At 40.6% G+C, this 19,877-nt stretch overlaps 1 protein-coding gene across 1 annotated transcript in view; it reads right to left on the minus strand.

Moving 5' to 3' along the window:
• Positions 1-19,877, minus strand: part of LOC149288164 (ephrin type-B receptor 1-B) — a 69,767-nt gene that overhangs the window by 38,998 nt on the left and 10,892 nt on the right. The gene's annotated exons all lie outside the window — the stretch shown is intronic.

Below are 19,877 nucleotides of genomic sequence, written 5' to 3' on the forward strand. Positions count from 1 at the left end.
GCAAAGGCGGCGGACACAGGCAGTCCTAACATCAAAGCGAAGAAGGAACAGAGAGAGAGAGAGAGAGAGAAAAGGGGAAAACAATGTTTGAGACAAAGGCAGATAGTTGGAAGCGGAGGGATGGCAGCACAGAAAGGCTGTGATTTGCTGCTCTAATTAAATCCTGGAATATCCAGGAACAGAGCAGAAAATATCAGATATAAGCGGAGAGCTGGCCCTGATCCCTGCCTCCTCTCCTCCCCAAGAGCCCGGAGTCCCCACAGTCATAAATCTCAGTCCGCACTCCTTGCAGCTCACCTGCTTGTAAATCAATTGACGCAAGAACACATTTACTGAATAAGCACATCTCATATGGAGCTTTGAGTCTGTGGATTGGGCTGTGGGAAAGAAGGAAGACCAAAGGTAAAACCGCATGTTGGATTTATAGGCAGAAGACACTTGGTCTACTTATCTAGCCATATATCTGAAATGCCATGTTCCACGGCTACATATCCTGGCACTTTGAGTGTTAATGCTGGGGTCTTCTGTGCCCATCCAGACTGTATTCATCCAAGGTCAGGACGGACACCCTACGGTGACAATGGTCCTTTGTTCTCAGGAGAAATAAACAAGTGGAATATTAATCCACAAAGAATCGACAGAGAGGAAGATTGCAGGCTCTTTAGGGAGGACACAAATCTCTGAAAGTTGAGCCTGCAACCTATTACGCGGATGTATAGGAGGGACACTGTCCCGATAGTGTAATATGAACCCTTATACTTTCCTACCGTTGAACCCTGATCCCTCCAGGAGTTGTAGATCACCAACCTCTCACAAATTGCAGGTTGTTTTTTTAATTCTCCGCTGCTCTGTAGATGTCTTTAAGCTTCAACGCCCAACATCCACCACCAGAGGTGGCAGATGGATATAGGAGTTGTTCATCATGGGCAGCTGGAGAGCCACAACTCGCTTCCTCCGTCCTATATGCTTTATGTTTCCTTACCGTATTCATCTCCCTAAAGCAGATCTGAAATGCAGTCCTCAGTATCTTTGGCCATAAATAAGCCGCGTTTTAAAGGGAGTTCTCTCAGCTGGAGCACAGATCTCTGTATCGAATATAAAGTATATTTCATCGCATAGTCCCTCTTCGGGGACGAAGCCACATTTATCATCAATCATTCATTGTTTTCTATAGTGTGCTATTTACTGCCGCCTGCAAAACGCAGCTATTCACTCATGCGATATTTGTCTCAAACCCTTGTATTCAAACGTATATGGTTTTTATCAAATATATTGCTCTGGATAATTATCGCTCATCACCTCCTCGTAATGCAGATCATTTGTTCACAGTGGCAGCGCATTAAATATAGAACGCAGAGACAAAAACCCCTGCGATATTATACTATTCATCTTATTAAAAACGAGGGCTTCTGCAGCTATAACAGTAAAGATAATACCTGTTTTATTGTTTACTGATATAGCAACAGTTTACGTAGGTCACCTGATGATATAATGACAGATGGATACACAGTGCAGAATGATATACATTTTATGCTATAGACTTCTTGAGACACGTTAGGGTTCAGGAGTGATAACCCTTATCAAGCTGGTGGCATCATCCGCGCTTAATTAAAGCATTTATTCCAGGTTTCATCAATCTATAACATTTCTGTAGGGCTGTCAATCCCAATCATCCCAATTCCTTCCATAAAACCGATTTGATACCATTTGCAATAAACGAACAATGTCTAAAGACATGGTTTGGATTATATATATATATATATATATATGCATATATTTTTAATAGTCTCTACCTTCAATTCACATCTATTCAGTCTTCCCCACTCTATCACAAGCTATGAATCCAAAATCAATTCAAAATCCTTACTGTCCTTCATACTCCACATAAATAAAAGGATACCATAGACCCCCTGTGTGCTGCGGTATAGCTGGGAGAACAATCTCCGAAGAATGCATACATCATGCAGCATCCCACCCCTTGTAACGTGTTAATGCCATTAGATGGATAGGACATGACAGAAATGGGAGATCAGATGGGAGAGCGAGAGGGACACAAATACCATCTTATCAGCTGGCAGCCTGCATATGGTATCCCGTCTTCCCTCCCTGCTGACCAGATGCTCTCCACTTGACTTTACTCCTTCACGCTGCTGGCTCTCCTTCCTGTCACTATGATGCCAATTAAAAAGCTTAATGGGACAGCGCATGGGTGCCGACCCTCACCGAGCCTGCGGCGCTCTTATTAATACCTAAGTAACACCGTTCTTTCCTCTGTATTCCAACCACTGCTTTCCCTCGAGCAGCACGCTTCACCAGTCCAGCTTAACATCATAAATTGATACGGCATTAATATTTCAATGGAATCTGATGGATTATTAACTGAGTGTTATCGGCTGTAACCACGCTGAAAAGCGCTATTCCTTCCACTTGCCTGGCATTTATGGCTGCTCCATTTTAGCCCCGTCCATTACCTGTAATTAAAGAGATTGTAAGCTCTTGAAATGATGGCTTTTGTTTCTTCTAAATCAGTTTGCCCTTTCTGCCTTGCCTTAGGCTTTACGCTGTGACTGTACCACACCTAATTGGGCTGCTAACGACTGCGTGCTTTATAAAACGATCGTATATACAGCTTTGGGTATGTAAATAGGATGAAGCAGCCATGCAGCGAGCCTTCACGCATAAGACCCTCCAACTAAATTATACATGGACAGCTAATATAAAGTGTTAAAGAATCCAATCAATCATGTTGCTAATGCAATCCCATTGCTGAGCGTATCAGATATTCTATCAATATCGCATGGTCCTGTCTACTCAGCCGATTGTCTGACGAAAATATGGATTACCCTTTCTTTTTAAACAAAAAAGGCTTACATTTCGGGAAAATAATGATAAAGAAGTGTTTTTCTCCATCACAAATTATAACGCAGAGAAGTAGAGGCTTGGTCAGCATCACCTGCTCCCAAGAAGAAGCAACATCTGTAACCGGTTAACCGAATGCACTGCCTAGTGAGGAAAGCAGGGAGTAGATGGGTTTATTCACTAAACGGTGACCTGCAGTGAAACAATGAATCTCATCTCGCTCTCATACTGTGCATCATTAAGGACCACTCAGCCTTCAGGTAGATCATTTGTAACCTATAGTAAATGCAGTGAGAGGTGATTTTACTCACTTTTAGTGAATAAATCCTGTGCAGAAAAACAGAAATCCGTGATACCAGTTGTTAGAAGAGTCTTCACTGTTTGGCCGCTATGATCATCTCACACGTGTATCACCTCTACTATGATAGTTTGTGTTGCTGTTAATACTACATGTCATGCTAGTGAGAGTCCTACCCTACAGGTGAAAGATATACTCATCTTGCAGTTTTTCTCATGACAGCCCCTTTAAGGGAATAGTCAAGTGTCTGAAATCTTCTTTTTAATTTGATTGATGCATATTGGAGTCCATTTTGCGTGGATTTGAAAGCATTTTACGGCATACACGTGGATGCAATGGTTCTTTAGTTATGGAGGTTAAAAGCTGAGGATTCTCTCTCATTTAACTCCTCCCTGGAAGCTGGGAATGAAAGCAGGAAACATACTACAGCCAAAGGGATTGGCTAATCATATGTGTGCATGAATGATCCATTTAAAGGGACAGTAATGAGTCAGAAAAGAAAAACTGAATTATAGAAAAAGAAATGTCCTGGCCATTTCTTTAAATTGCATCACTGTTTAATTAATATATATTCTCAGCGGCAGTGTATTTCAAGTCGCCACACTTTAGTGACCCAAGGGGGTGTCACTGATAGGTTGAAACCCTTTGTTGCCAATACAGCAGGAAACAATGTCCCATATTGTTTGTACATGCTTAGAAGAAAAGAGATAATAAAATAAAAAGGCTGCTTAATTGTGTTTGCTCAACACATTAGAGATCTCGATTACTGTCTCGAGTAGCGGGAAAAGCATTTTTTAATCTGTGTTTTGTTGTAAACATGCTTGTTACTGAAATGTTAATAATATGTTATGCCCTTTCCAACATGAGTTTAATGCTGCTCGCGCGGAACGATTCTGTATGAATTATTGTTTTTCGGCAACATAAACGTCCATTAAGCAGATTTGTAGATGTGTTCTGTGAGATATTTTTGATGGCTCAGTGCCAGGAGTTAAATGACACCTGCTGACAGTCTGCAATGTCTTTTTCAGCTTGTTCGAGCAGTCTTATTGGGTACACATTAAAAAGCATCCTCGTGTATCAGATTCCTTAAAAATCATATATTTGAATATTCTACCTTACTTAACTTAGCTCTCTAAATGCACATGTAGAAATGAAACCACGATTTTAGGCACTACATAAATATGACGTCATAGGATGGTCAATGTAAATAAGATGACGTCACCGTCTTTAATACACAGTGATCATTATTGCTGTGACCTTCTGTATACAGAAGCATATTACTCCGAAGGCCAGGCCACGATCACCTTCTCTTGCTTTTCCATCTGCTTGTCACCTACTTAACATTTCAATGTGGTAACAGCGTGACTCAATAACCCGTGGGGTCAATAATTCATTAACACTCCAAGTGATTAATGAGAACGGCTCAAGCAGTGGGAGAAGCAGAAGGGAAGTGTGCTGGCGTGGTACATCAATGTCCATTCACCTGGGTGACCCCGCTGCAAACGCTGGGAACGATTAATGGAAAGGATGAGGGTGGCTGAATTTTAGAAAAGCCTCTAATGTTTCTACTAGGTCAGTCCTAAGACCCCTTCGTCTTGTCACCATGTAGGCACGAAAGGGACATACTTTCTCCGGGGGGTGAACCTAGTTCGGAGGCAATTTACCAGCCCTCTGCAATGCGTGGGTAGATATGTCTGGTGTAATATGCAATGTATAGTGAACCCCGCTTTATCATGATTCGAAAAAAGAAGAGAAGCGAGAAAGCAAAAGGAGAGAGAAGCACTGAATTTTTCCGTGTTTTATGGATCAGATTTCAGATAAACGTACTGAGCAGAAAGAAAGGGTTTATCAATAAATCATTGCACAGCACTGCAGCACAATTCTAGTGCCTTTAAAAACATATTATATTAAGTGGAAATGAGATCTGTGAAAATGAAAATAATAAAAATTCCCTGATGTGACAGAACCCAGCTAAAATGATATGCCGAAAGGCGTGCACACCAGCTCAACAGAAATGTCCGACATTACATTAAAGGAGCAATGGGGGAAAGTTTATCCTGCGAAAAATCTGGACTATCTCCAGCAATAAAGTCTGCTAAATATCTGCAAACCTCCAGCAATAAAATCGAGAGAAAATAAAACCAAGCACACCTGTATAGCCTAATTAACAAAAAGCTGCTTTGTGCCATTGCTAAGTACGGAGCAGCTGAGTACGAGTGCGAGACAGAAATTATTATTTTGGAGGAGGAGAGCGGTCATGCAGCCAGGCGTCTCAATCAACTGCTCCTAAAACAGAAAAGTGAGGTCAACTCCGAGAGCCCACTTTGGGAGTGAGACTCTCCAGAGCTCCCAGGGCAGAGAGCGTCTCGTATGTTAAATTCCAGTCGTGGAGAAAGAAGGACGGAAGACCGAAGACAGGGCAGAGCTGCAGTGACATTCAGTATGATGGTGGGAAGTGGCTTAGTTGTCCACCCGGTTAGCTAGACCTAAAAGACAGAGAAGCTCCAAGGGAGCCTTTGTGTTTATTATAGTCCATAGAATGGAAACGGGGTTTGTGTGCCCGTGCTGAGATTCTTCTTACCACAGTGGGACAAAGGTCCTTTTTTGTATTTATACGGTGTATTCTATATATTATGGCTTTCTTTACATATAGTGTATATCATGCACTTGCGCTACCTGTATAAATAACCCTCTATGAGATTAAATGTCCAGACTGGCGTACAAACGTGGATATATAACTCATTGTAAACAAAATGGGGATACGTTAATCCAAGGTTTAGCGATTTATTTTCCCAGAAATGCTCTAGGTTTAACACGCAAGCCGCTTGGAATGAAATCATCTGCGGTAAACCCGGAAGCAGACAGCTCAATATTTGCACCTGCATCGCGTCGGTGCAGACAGGTGCCACGTATGTCAACAGACTACTCGTACGGTTACCACCGGCCCATCTGCTGAAGCCGGACTGCCTGTCCAACCGTAATAAGAAATAAAAGCTTACAGGAAAACTTCAGAAGTAAAACTTAGCTACAAATGGTATTTACATACACACATACACACACACTTATTTCTTCCCTATGTCTATTCTTCGATCCATTCCGGAAAATTCTCACACCAATAGCATACCTCCAAGCGCTCCTCTCTTTCCTTCTCTGACATCCCTATTTTCCAGGAGCTCTGAATGGCGGGTAAGAGGGTATCACAGTGCAAACAGAATATTCTGTTTCTTTCTAACCACGACAATCAAAAGGTTACCGGTTAACATAAAAACGTACGGGTAAAGCCCAGCACTGTAGCCGTGAACGGTAATTTAATACGGGGCGTCGTCAGGCTTGTTCTATAGGGTAACGTTCACCTTTGACAGGTGATGGGTCCAAATCAAAGAATTAAACCTTCTATATCACTCTGTGTGCCTGTTTGCTTTGAGGGCTGGTAATTTTGCTTGCTTGCTGCTACCTCACATCAGCGATCGATCTCTAGGACATAAAACGGTAACCGCTTCGAAACGAATACTTGCTCTGCTATCACTGCTGAGGGATCGTGGGAAATCAATGATCAATCAGCGTAAGCATCCCTTTGGTTGCTATGGTGACTGCATCTGAATTTTGCATGAAATCTCCCAGCGATGCCTTGTTTAGAGGCAGATGTGATATCCGAGATGGAAAATCTAAACCAGAATAACAAAAAATGCAAGCGATAAATGTTTTCGATATTAGTTTCGATTATGGTTTTATTATATGCTTTTAGCCATATAATCTGAACATATGTAGCAATGGGATTCTAGCATCTTACAGAGAGAAAGACGTTACTGTAAATCGACAACAAATCCTAGGAAAAAAACTAAATACGGAAATTTGTAATAAACACAATGAAGCCTTTATTCTATAAATTTGGAGAAAGTCTCCAAAATCTGGAGTAACCGACAGGAAAACATAATATTTGACAATAAATGTGTTCCCTTTTGCTGCATTATTGGGTAATCTTAGTCTAACTTCGCAAACATGACAAAAATCAGCAGTTGCTTTAAGAAACTGTTATTTACACAAGAGTAACGGGCTCGACGCGCAGAATGTAATATAATTCAATAATTCCTATTTGCCATTGCGATTCAGCACTGCAGGATGAAGTACACCCACGCTCACAGCGTCACAAACGGGGTAACCTAGACCTTTGTATATACATTAAACACCTACAACAGCACAAGCGCTCCGGTAACAACATCCACAAGGCCGCTTACCCAGGGAATAAAGGGATTACGTAAGCGCTCTACGTCGCCCTCTCTTAAAAAGGGGTCAGTACTTGCCATTCTCTCGCTTATTTCGGATATTTACTCCTTAAGCAAAGAAGGGGTTAATTGTCAGGTTTCCTGGTAGAGAATGTGTATGTTGACGTGTCCCAATCGGTGATAATTTATGTTCACAATAAGAGTTATGTATAAAGAATTCTGGTAACAGTGGAGCGATGAGCAAGAAAACTCCATTGGTTGCTATGGTGACTGCATCTATTTACTATATTACATATTACTGCAGGAGAATTCTACACAGAGCTCAAAATTTCTAGGGGAGAGTGTGAAATCTCCGCATGATATGATTAACTCTCTGCAGAGCAATTTCTTGCGAATAACTGGGTATTATGTTCTGCCCCTGAATAGCCGGAGTGGATGGTGAATAGCGGCCTGCCATGAGTTTGACGGGACAGTCCCGTCATGTCCAAACTATCACTGATTTAACAGGGGTCTATGTTATCAGGAATGTCAGAAACTTTGCGTGAAGAATACATTGTTGGCATCAGCTGAGATGCATGCTCAAAACCGGTGGAGAATTCTACGTGCCCAAGTATAGTCCATGTAATGAGGTCGGACTTCATGCATAAGGCGTCCTGGGAGGGGGATACCAAAATACTGGGAAATAAGTACTTACTAGGAGCTTGTAGCATGTGTGGTTTCAAAGGGAGACAAAATGCATGAGATAGAGAAGATTTGAGGAGGAACCGTGTAGAATAGTTATTGCATAACTGCCAACAGTCCAGAATTTGCCTTCCAAGTCCAAACAATTGATCTTACGCCCCTACTGTGTCGGTGGTCCCAGTAAATACCCTTTTTACAGGGACTGTCTATAGCTATTGCATGAACAGTACCCAAAAGGCTTTCTAATAATCTAAGAATAGTTGAAGAATAAAAGCAATAGTCAATGGAACCGCTTACTAACAACAACGCAAATGAGCCGACTCCAACAATGAAGTCCAACCTGGTTGGTACTTAAGTACCCGAATAAACAAGCAATGAAACTGCTTTCTTACGGTTAACATTGTCCTAGTCACAATACTGAGGCCATTGATATTGGGAAGTCTAAGGAAATTCGGCGCCGTGATTAGCAGCCTAAACGTTCCACTCGACAAAAATGAACAAAATATCACTTTCAAAATAACCGGATATAGACAAAGAGAAAAGTCTTGTGAAACTTGAGTGGTTTATAAGCGAAAAATGTATAGTTTATAAGAAACAATAGACAATCTGTGATATTGCAATTACTGCGGCCCTCCAACTGCTGCAGGACTATATCTCCTATAATGCTCTTTCAGCTAAAGGGCTGGCTGAGGAGGATGGGAGATGCAGTCCTGCAGCAGCTGGAGGGACACAGGTTGGACGCCCCTGTGTTAGATTCAGGATAGCTTTATGACGGGGAGGTGGTTCCATTTAGGGCTGCAACTATTTTCATAATCGATTAGTTGACCGATAATTTTTTCGATAAAAAAAATTAAAATTTTCATTTATTTAAAATAATTTAATAAAGTAATGTAGGATGTAAGAAACAAACAGCAGAATAAAAAAACTGATAACAATGCATTTCTTGTTTTTATTTCCCAAACTGCCCCCCCCCCCAGTTATGCACATTTGAGCCCAGGCTTGCCACACTGCCTCCCAGAAATGTCACACTGCCCTCCTAGACATGCCACACTGCCCTCCCCACATATGCCTTATATACCCTATATGCCTTATACCCCCAGATATGTCACTCCGTCCTCCCAAGGTATGCCGTATACCCCCCTATGCCATAGTGCACTCATAGGATTTGCAGACTGGTTGACAGACAAAACTTTTATAAATAAATACTGGGTTAATCTTCACTGCCCCCAGGATTTAGATTCCTCTCAGTTTAAATAAAGTAAACTTTATTTAATAACAACTGCCCCTAAATTAACCCTAAACACCCCATCAACCACAACTGCCCCTAAATTAACCCTAAACACCCCATTAACTATAACAGCCCTTAAATTAACCTTAAACACCCCATCAACCACAACTGCCCCTAAATTAACCCTAAACACCCCATTAACTATAATAGCCCTTAAATTAACCCTAAACACCCCATCAACCACAACTGCCCCTAAATTAACCCTAAACACCCCATCAACCACAATTAACCCTAAACACCCCACTAACTATAACTGCCCGTGAATTAACCCTAAACCCCCTCACTAACTATAACTGCCCCTAAATTAACCCTAAACACCCCACTAACTATAACTGCCCCTAAATTAACCCTAAACACCCCACTAACTATACCTGCCCCTAAATTAACCCTAAACACCCCACTAACTATAACTGCCCCTAAATTAACCCTAAACACCCCACTAACTATGCCTGCCCCTAAATTAACCCTAAACACCCCATTAAATATAACTGCCCCTAACTTTCAGCAGCCCAAATATAAATTTTATACTCACCAGTGAGTTCTTGAGCCATGTTGACAGTATAGGAAAGGGGCGGGACCAATCAGCACTTTGGCCCCGCCCCTTTACCCCCCCCTGCAGTCACTGCCGATTGGCCCCACCGCTTTCTCACTGTCCCTTCTTGCAGCCAATCAGCAGTGACTGCAGGGAGGGACTGGAAAAAGGAAGTGGGCGGGCCAATCGGCAGTGACTGCAGGGAGGAACTGTAAGTAGGAGCTGCTGCTGTGAGTCACTTAAACGGATTATAAAACGAGGGGTATTTTTCAGAGCATTTGAAATTTTATAAATCGATAAAAATCGATTCAACTAATCGATAATGAAATTCGTTGGCAACGATTTTCATTATCGATTTTATCGATTAGTTGTTGCAGCCCTAGTTCCGTTTATCTACCGCATTCTCAATTACAAGAGTCATTGCAGGTAGGTACTAAAAAAAAAAAAGTAATAAATCATGAATGTATTTTTTTTTTTGCAGATTGCATATAAAAATGACTATTTGTGGGATTATTTCTTATGTCTTCCCATTAAATTTTCTATAAACTGGTGTAATTTTTACAGCATAATAAAAACAAATCTTTTTAGAAATAATTTGAAATTATTTTTAATGTGCACAAAAAAATGCATGTGTGAAATCTAAAAATATATAAAAATAAATCACATTAATTTTTTTTATTTTTTTTAAAACACGGTACAGGTTTTCTTTGTATTTTTGGGGTATTTCGCACCCCCATACCTAATTGCCTAATGTTTTTTCACGCCTCCCCATATTTATTCCAAAATAGGTTAAATATAGAACATTCACCAAGTTGCACAAATAATATATCCTTCTCCGATCACGAGGCTCCACTGAACCGTTAACATTCCATGTTACAGCAAATAGATTTTTCACCCCATGTTTAATAACGTTAGCCCATTATCTTTCCTACATCATCAATTCTCGAAGCTATTTAGCTGATATGGCAAAGGAGGAAAAGAAAGCTATCTTTATTTAATGAATATAATAAACCCATATTGCAGTTAGTGGACATAATAATATTAGCGGCTTAATTCAAATTAGATATTAACCTCTCTGAGGTTTAATACTTTTAATTGCGATGATTCATGCTAAATTGTTGGAGCGGGTCCAAGCGTGGGCAAAAATGTCTATTAAATTTCTCTATTGTAAAAAGAATATTGTAGAGGGAACGTTTAAAGTCGCAGTGAATATTCTGAGGCTAGTTCACGTCAGCAGTAGTAAGCTTTCTTTTCTATTGTATTCAGATGGAGATGATGATTTCCTGCTACTTAAAGGTTCTTTTCCACCTACGCAATAACTTAATTCACAATTAGAGAAATCATTGCTAGTGCTGATGACTCCCCAAACCCGTCCAAGAAAGAATTTTTCAATTGTGTCAAATTTTACCTCATTTGGAATTTTTCAGGGAAAGCTTAACCATCATGTGACACAGATGTAGGCACTTATTGGTTGTTGCCATAGAAGCAAAGCAAAAACTAATTCCTAAACGTGGCTGTGTTGTTTTTATATGTTTAAAACATAGAGAGCAGACAATATAATGACAGATCTGCTGAGGTTTATTTGTTTGGCATGGTAGATAGACACAATCAGCACACGGCGAGTAGGTCTGTATTTCTTTCATCAGAAATAGGACTATAATCAGAGACGTGAGACTTACTCCCCGACATGGAACTGCAGTCACTTGAATAGAAAAACACATTGTAGCTAAATTTTTGATGTAGCCTGTCTGCTGCTGCGTCCAATTTGTACATCTAAAGAGTTATTTTTAATAAATTATTAGACACATCATCCATAAATGCTTGCAACAAATTATGCTAAATTCCTTTATATCCCCCCCAAGGGCTGCGGACATTAGTTTTTCATGCTTGGTAACCAAGGATCGTCCCTGAATCACTAGAGCTGGATCAACATTAAAGTAGAATGATCACTAGTCCTGCCACGATCCAATAATAAACATAAATAAGAAGACTTTGTAGAAAGGATATATGAAAATGGATACATCCATACAGCTATACTGGCCCAAAAGAAGATTGAGCTAAAGGCGATGCCTTTTATTAGGCCAACATAGAAAACAAAGAGTTTTCAAGGACTCTTTTTAGATGGAAATCAAATACTGTGCATAAGGTATACAGGGGCGTGAGGGGCCATCAGATCTTGGTCAAATTTATGTCATCTGGTGTGAATGTGGTTGCCATTTTGCCTATAATGGCGCCCTACATGGCTTCTCCAATGAGAAGTCTATCACTATGGTATCGAGTCAAGCTTTGCATCTACGGTTTAAAAATTTGCTCATTCAACCTATGCCTGAGAATTCCTAGGGTGATTCTTTTCCAGTCTGGTTGATTAGTTTTCTTATTGGAATATATTAAGTTACTGCTTGTACACAGGTGATTTTTGGAGATATTTAGTTTGTAATTATGGTAGTAATTTACCTCAAAGAAGCCGTGAACTGTAGCAAAAGGTGACTTACTACCATAATCAACTTATTGTCCAGAAGTTTTCTTTCTTACTCCTAACTCCAGCACTACTTGAAGGATACTTGAGCTGATCAGCAACTATCAAGTAGAACAATCAGCGATACAATTAAATATAAAATTTAAATGTGTAAAAAAAAAATCACCAGCTACATTTGCAATTTGAGAAAAGTGACAGATCTGCTTAAAATCCGTAAAGGGCCAGTTATCGAAGCACTAGGTTGCCAGGGTTAGTGAGTTATGGAATGGAAAATTGGGTTATTAAAGGGTTACTAATCTGAAGGGTCTTGGTGTCAGCTTATTGAAAAAGTTCCCAAGCCTGGCCATCCTTGATATAAATGGTGAAGGATCAGACAAGGTCAGAGGTTTAATAGCAGCAGGCAGGAAGAAGGCCGGATGAGCAGAGATAATCCCACATAGGCAGGTGGGAGATTTGTAACCAAGGAATGGGGGTATTTTGGAAGATTGCGAGCAAGGAGAGAAAATAAGAAATTAAAAAGCAGAGAATAAAAAGAAAGATGAAAGGAAGACTGCGGATCCATTGGAGGAGGGAGGGATAACCAACAAAGAGCAATTACTTTGATCTACTGTAGAGGTAGAGGGGGGGGGGGATCAATAAATAATTCAATTTCCCAGTGAATGAAGGCAGACCGCAGAGCTGAATGGATGAAAATGAATAAAGTCAACAACACCTTTGACTCTGACAAGAAGATCTGCACTTAGGTTTTGTTTTTTCAGCAGCATTTAATCTATGGATAGCCAATTCCGCAGATTTAACCCCTCATTGTCCAAGCTATAATGTTGCTGAAACATCTACATAACAGTAAGTATATGCATTATATAGAAGGGTACAACTTTCTTGTTGATGGACTAAAACCTATTAGAAGACAGCCCCATCTCATAGTATTGTTTACCATGCTTGAGAACGATCCAAGAGTCCTTTCCCCTTCAAATCTTGGACTTGCAGAATCCAGAAGTCATAACTGAAGCAGGTGGGTGGGATGGGACCAAGTAGGGACTGGATATAGCTACATAGTACATCGTCCCTCTTCCCAGAGATGCTGAGTGATCAGGTGTCATACTGGTCCAAATCCAGACAGACCCATACATGCTTCCAATCACACCTGTAAACCTGAAAGGTTTGACCCAAAGTCTCAAGGTTTTGACAACTAGACCCTCATGTTAGCATATTTTCTGAGCGTCACTCAATTGATCTTATATACACCATGTCTGTGTTACCCAACTTTTTTTTTTTTCTGAGAACATTGGCCGGGGGACAACATTGTGGAACAAAAACTATGGGGCTGCATTTGCTTCAAGACTTCAGTAAAGGACATCATTGATCTTACTAATCCGTGATCCTTCCTAATATTGTATTTTAGATTCCTTCATAAAAGAGTGGTAAACCTATTTAAAATGTAAAGGTGATGGAAAATCCGAGTCTGCTGTACGATACATTACTTTATAAGATAATTATGAGGTTTCATTAAACCTACACATTATTCTCACCTCTTCAGCCGTAGCAAGTTATTCCCATTCATTTACTCCAACGGAACTCTGGGCACCGCGTGAAGGTCCAGATTTGTTGCGTTATTGCTGGATTGTATGCACGGCCATGTGTTAATAAAGGGGTTACCGGCAAGACACTGTCCGCAATATTGGAGAAAAAACCCAAAACACTAGTATTTCTACCAGCATCCCAACTGGCTCCGTGTTTAATGCCCCTATCTTTTTACAATGTGTGCATTATGTATTTCTGGGCCCTGGGACATGTACAATGTGTCTGGTAACTTCAAAACCAGTAAACTAGAGCATTCACTGGTGTGCCAGCAGTGCCATCAACAAAGAAATGGTTAAATGGAGAAGTGCCACCAATACTTACTGTATCTATTATAACTTCTATTCTTCTGCTACATCTAATGTATTATTTGTAACTCCTCTGTTGCCCTTACTGAAGCTCTCCTAATTTCGAAACCATAATGTCAACTGAAAAGCACCAAATACATTTGCAACAAAAACACAAAAAAGAGAATAAAGCATTCCTAAGCAGGCCGCTTAGACTTTTCCGTGATACATTAATCACTGTTTCTGTTGTAGCGTTTGCAGAAGTGTAAGAAATAAATACCAGTTATAAATCAAGCTTTGTCAAGTGCTCATACAAGGGAGCAGAGCTCACAGAATAGCAACCGGATTGGGCAATAAAAGGTGAAAAAAGCGACTCTCCGAGTACTCCAGCTGCTATGAACTGCAACTCCCATGATGCTAAGCAGGCTACAAGGTCCAGAGGCACAGGAATTGCTGAGGTTGTGCGTTGATGTGATAGAAGAGGAATTGCCGTGATTGCGGAGTATGGCTGGCGGAGGGGGGGAGAGGCTCGTGGGACTTGTTGATGGCTGCAGTGCTTTCTCCTGCCTGTACATTAACACATGTTCACACAGCACATCCGCCTCCAGGGAACGAGCCCCCTGCGGTCCTTTTCCGCTAATCTCGCTCGCCCCTATTACCAACAGCTATTTCCTTACTCTCTCACCTTTCCATGTTCCACGGCGCTCATTGATTTCATTGTGTGCGCGATTGACTGAAATAACATGTTTATATAACAGACTTCAGATGGAGGAAAAAAAGAAATGTCATGTTACTAAGTCTAGCCAGCACCTATTATGTTTTTTGATTTGGAACAGGAATGGGTTTCACCCGACGTTTTGTCAGCGTGTGTACGTGTGGTTAAATGGGAAGTATGGTACCCGCTACATTTCTAACATTACACGGATAAATAGAACTGCTGTCTGGCTAGCAAAGATTTCGGAAATGCTTCTAGCACACCTAGATAATCCATAGATTCATCCCTATGACACCACGTAACTCAAAAAAGACTGTCCAACTTGACTGTTGCATCCAGTCTGGTCAATTTATAACCTGGATCAGATGTTACCCCCTTTAATCTCACACACCCCTTATTATTGAGCCATTATTTTACGTATGCATGCTTACAAAAATCCCTCTGACACCTCTCTCCCTGTATTAGGAGATACTAGATGCATCTGTTCACCTATTCATATGCAAACTATATTAAGCATGTGTCATTTAATCGATTTCTTAAACCTATCGTTGTAAGCAATGATAAAAACCAAAGTGATAGCACTCCTGATGAAGTATAAATAAGCAGGGATCCAAGTCATACATCACAGACTTTTAATGAATCATAAAGACTTTAAAACCAGAATCTACTATATATAATATATATATATATATATATATATAATCCAATTCCTTCACTGCCGAGGGACTGTCACAATGCACCAAATAGAAGGCCATTAAAGCATCTCATGCAATGGTCACTTGGGGAGATGCAAAGCCAGGTCTTTCTGCTGTACAGAGGTTAATGCAGAAATAAACGATCATAATTACGTGCAGAACAAGAATATTGGTCAGCAATAATCCATACCACTCTAAAAAGCGAAGATGTATAGAACAGGAAAAATATTTAAAGGTATATTAAAAAAAAAACATATTTAGCATTGCCCAAGATAACATATTACAGTCTTTTTGAACCAATATCTCTGTACTTCTAAAAAGTTACTCCAATGAGATGTGACGCAGGTAACAAACAGAAGAAAAGAATTAAGGGGCATCAAAACAGTGAAGAAATTAACCTGGAAAGAGACAACTGATTGTCCCTTTAAAATAAATGCTACGAGACTGTTCAGCCCTAGGAAGGAGGGTTTTCCAAGAGACGGCATTGAATATTTTTGTTGTGACTTCCCGTAGAGATTGACACACTAAGTAGAACCTGCATGCTGAAGGACTTCTACACAGTTTTTGAGTAAGACATGTGGTTATTACCTGCTGTCAAACTGTACCATGCTTGGTAAGAAGATACCGATGTCAGCCTTAGTATAATACTGCCGTATGACTACGTGTTCGCTGCTCTGATTCTATCAAACTTAAAGAAGGGAAAAAATAAAAATAGAAAAAAAAAAATATCAAGGACGACGCTTGTCAGCAGCTGCTACATCCAGAGAGGCGAGAAATATCTTACTTCAAAAGGAAGCGGCAACTCTTTCATGTTTCGGTTTAATTGGCCGGCGTAAAGGGAACTCTGATTAGTCATGGAATGATTGATACAGTGTTTTCAATAAGCAATGTATTCCATTTTTACTCCTACTCCGTATCATGTACAATGATTTGCATACAAGCCAACAACATATGGGAGGTTTCGCAATAACTCAAGAGGATACTGGATACCAGTGCATAGTTAGATGACTCAAAGGAGGTACCCACCACCAACTACCTTGTCAAGCTGAAGGCCGCAGGACGGTTTTGTGGCCTCTGTCTGAACCTGAGGCTCAATTTACAAATGCTAATTAACCAGGCGATATGGAGGAGTAACTCCAGGGTTATATCGGCCAGGTCTTTGGCATATCTCTCCAAAGATCCCGGTGGGGGGGGGGCGTTTGGAATTTGGTCAATGTGGAAAAAGCCATCAATTAAATTTACATTTTTAAAATTAACTTCTCTTTGCGATGAATGATCTTTTTGTCACATCCAGAGGGATGAGTTTATGCTCGCCTGTTTATAGGAATGAGCAACCCATTAATAGTCAAAAAGGTTCTTAACAGCTTGAAGCCAAGCAACATCTCCCCAGCTTTCTGCTATGTACATTATAGGAGCAGCATTGTGGCATACATCAGAGGAACATTTCATTGTGTATGGTTATTAAACAGACTACAAATATTACATTTCGGAGAAGGAAGGAATGTTACAGTCAGTGCACTGATTACTCCTATTGGGAGAATACTTGGAAAAAACCATGAGTGCGTCCAAAATTATATATGAGATGAAGTGGTAATGAGCGCTGTGTTTTAAAATATAGGGATATCAATGGAAATGATTTTCACTGGAGACCTGCAGAGATGGAGGTGAATATTGTATGCATGTATCTGACGGGGTCATTAGTCTGCTTATTACACTACGCTATGGTGGTGAAGATGGGTAAGAAATCAGTGTTCCCAACTGCAGCTCAAGATGGAAGGGGTTAAAACAGAGGTAGAATGGCAGCAACTGAATCATATATAAGCCATCCTGGATTAGTGATTCAAAGTAACATTGATACAGAATAATAAGAAAATGTTTATAACATCACTGTTTAATTCCCGTCATGGGACTACGACATCACCAGTATCCTTTGGTGGCTAATGTCCCTTCTTTAGACAAGTGACCTCATCCTGACATCATCAGATCTATTTGCCTCAGCAGAGACGGACCCATTGCTACCTCGGCATCATCACCGCAGAAGGAATACATTTTTAATAACCTCTCTTCTGGCACCATCATTATGAGAGTTCACTATGCATCTTGCTCCACTGGGCTCCAGATCGGACATCACCGAGGCAGTGTGGCAGAACCATCTGCAATGTTTACTCTTATTAAATTGATCATGTCATGTTGTTTTCAGCATTGAGTGCCTGTGGACCTGCTGAGTTCAATTCCTCCTGGCACAGACTGAAATTCATCTCATATGGATGGAGGGGCGGAGGGGAGCGAGATTCCTCCTCTCACTTTCAGCCTTTATCAGTGAATTGAACCATTTTCTGATTTTCTGTGTATCACTATTGCTGTGCTTAATCATTGTTTTCAATATGCACATTTTAGGTCGTGATGCTATGAACCACATTATTGAATAGGGTTTTTATACACAGCTTCATATATTGTCCAGATGCCCTCTGCTGTCTTAATTAAACGGCAGACAATATCTGTGTGAAACGCTGCTGCACATAGCTGGTGTTATGTCCACGCAAGCATTTCATTTCCGAGATTTCCGGTCATGGACGATGCATGAAGAGAGCGAGCCAAGTTCCATTCAGGATATTGACATCTGATTGAAAAGAAATGTTGGGGTGCAAGCAAAGCATGGCCAGGTAGGATAAGATAAGAAATATAATACAGACCACTGTAGCCTACTTTGGAGAGGAGTCAAGGTGTTAATTCCAACAGCATAAAAACCACAGCAGAAGACAACCCAACGATGCAGAAGATGAGCTCAGTATCACATGAAGGTGTTTGAGTCGGACCCCACACATTGGGGGGGGGGGGTACACATAGTTTCTAGTATGGACTAATAACCAAACAATGACATGTATATGAGTATGTAGAGCATTATTCTATTAATGTATAACATTGGTTAGTAGTGCATTTCTGAATTATAACTTTGTGATCTTTTCCCTAACAGTTGACCTAACATAGTAATTTTACTTGACGTTCCGGAATTTTTTTTCCTTGGAAAAAAGCATCATATGTATAGATGCACAGTTACAATCAGAGATATATTAATATAGGTAAAAACCTTTATATGGAAAAGAGAAGCAGCGCAGAGTTAAAAAACCTGCCTTCCGATTAAGAGTTTTGTGGTAGCACCACTTAGGAATGATAGGCCTGGTAGGTCTTCCATTAGAGCTACAAAGCTGCTGTATTGACCTTGTGTAAATGCTTTCTCACCATTTTCATGCCCCTCTTTAATCCTCGGAATGCGTAATTGGATGGTTTGTTTTTTTCTTCCCAAAAGGCCAGGGTGCATTTAACACGAAAAGAAAGTATCACATTGCTTTATCCTGAATTCACACTCTGGCGGAAGGGTTTATCAATGAAGAAGCAGACTTTTTTTCTGATATTTTAACAAAAATCTCAAAGTGCTTATCAGTCCCAACCTTTAAGTCTGTACTGTGATAATGAAACTATACACTAAACGTATACAGGACATGTACTAAACATGCAAAGATGGCCTACAGATACATGCCTGGCTCTAGGAGGATTACAATTCCCACTATCCACAGGGACCCTTTAAAAGAGGATGCAGAGAGATATATCATGTTGTCTCCTGTGGGAACCACCACACCCAACTGTTTATATGACGTCATAACTCAAAACACACATTTTTTTTACACATTTTGATTTCTAAACACATTTAATGCTATTTGTGTATACATGACTGCAGGGCTGCTGGGGTGGACACGGAGAGATAGGGATCTGGGTCCCAAAGAGGGACACCAGGATGGGATGGTAATGGCCTTTGTGAACAATACCCGTGTAATGCACAACGTAAGGCCCCCGACGGGTGAACGCAAATGAACTTATCAAACATACAAAAAACAAAATACTTACCGCAAGAAGAAGCTACAGCAGAACACAACCAACTTGGCCCGATGTTTCGCGCCACTGATCAGCGGCATGAAAGAGTTCCTACTGCAATCGATAGGAGCTCTTTCTGTGCATGCGCATGGGAGTTCATTAGACCCCCTGCAACGCTCTCTACTCAGCGTAAGTATATATAGTGATGCATTCAGGTGAACTACAGAAAAAGGGCAAAGGGCTGGGAATGGAGAGAATGGCAAATGTGTATGCGGGGGTTCTGCAGAACCCTCCACCTATATAATTACAAGGGGAAGCCACAAAAATTTAAAGGGATGGCTGTAATGTCCCTTTAGAAACACACGACGATAATAC

Source organism: Sceloporus occidentalis, unplaced genomic scaffold (genome assembly GCF_023333645.1).
Source record: "Sceloporus occidentalis isolate IW3139 unplaced genomic scaffold, rSceOcc1.0.p SCAF_53, whole genome shotgun sequence".
In the NCBI taxonomy this organism is placed as follows: Eukaryota; Metazoa; Chordata; class Lepidosauria; order Squamata; family Phrynosomatidae; genus Sceloporus; species Sceloporus occidentalis.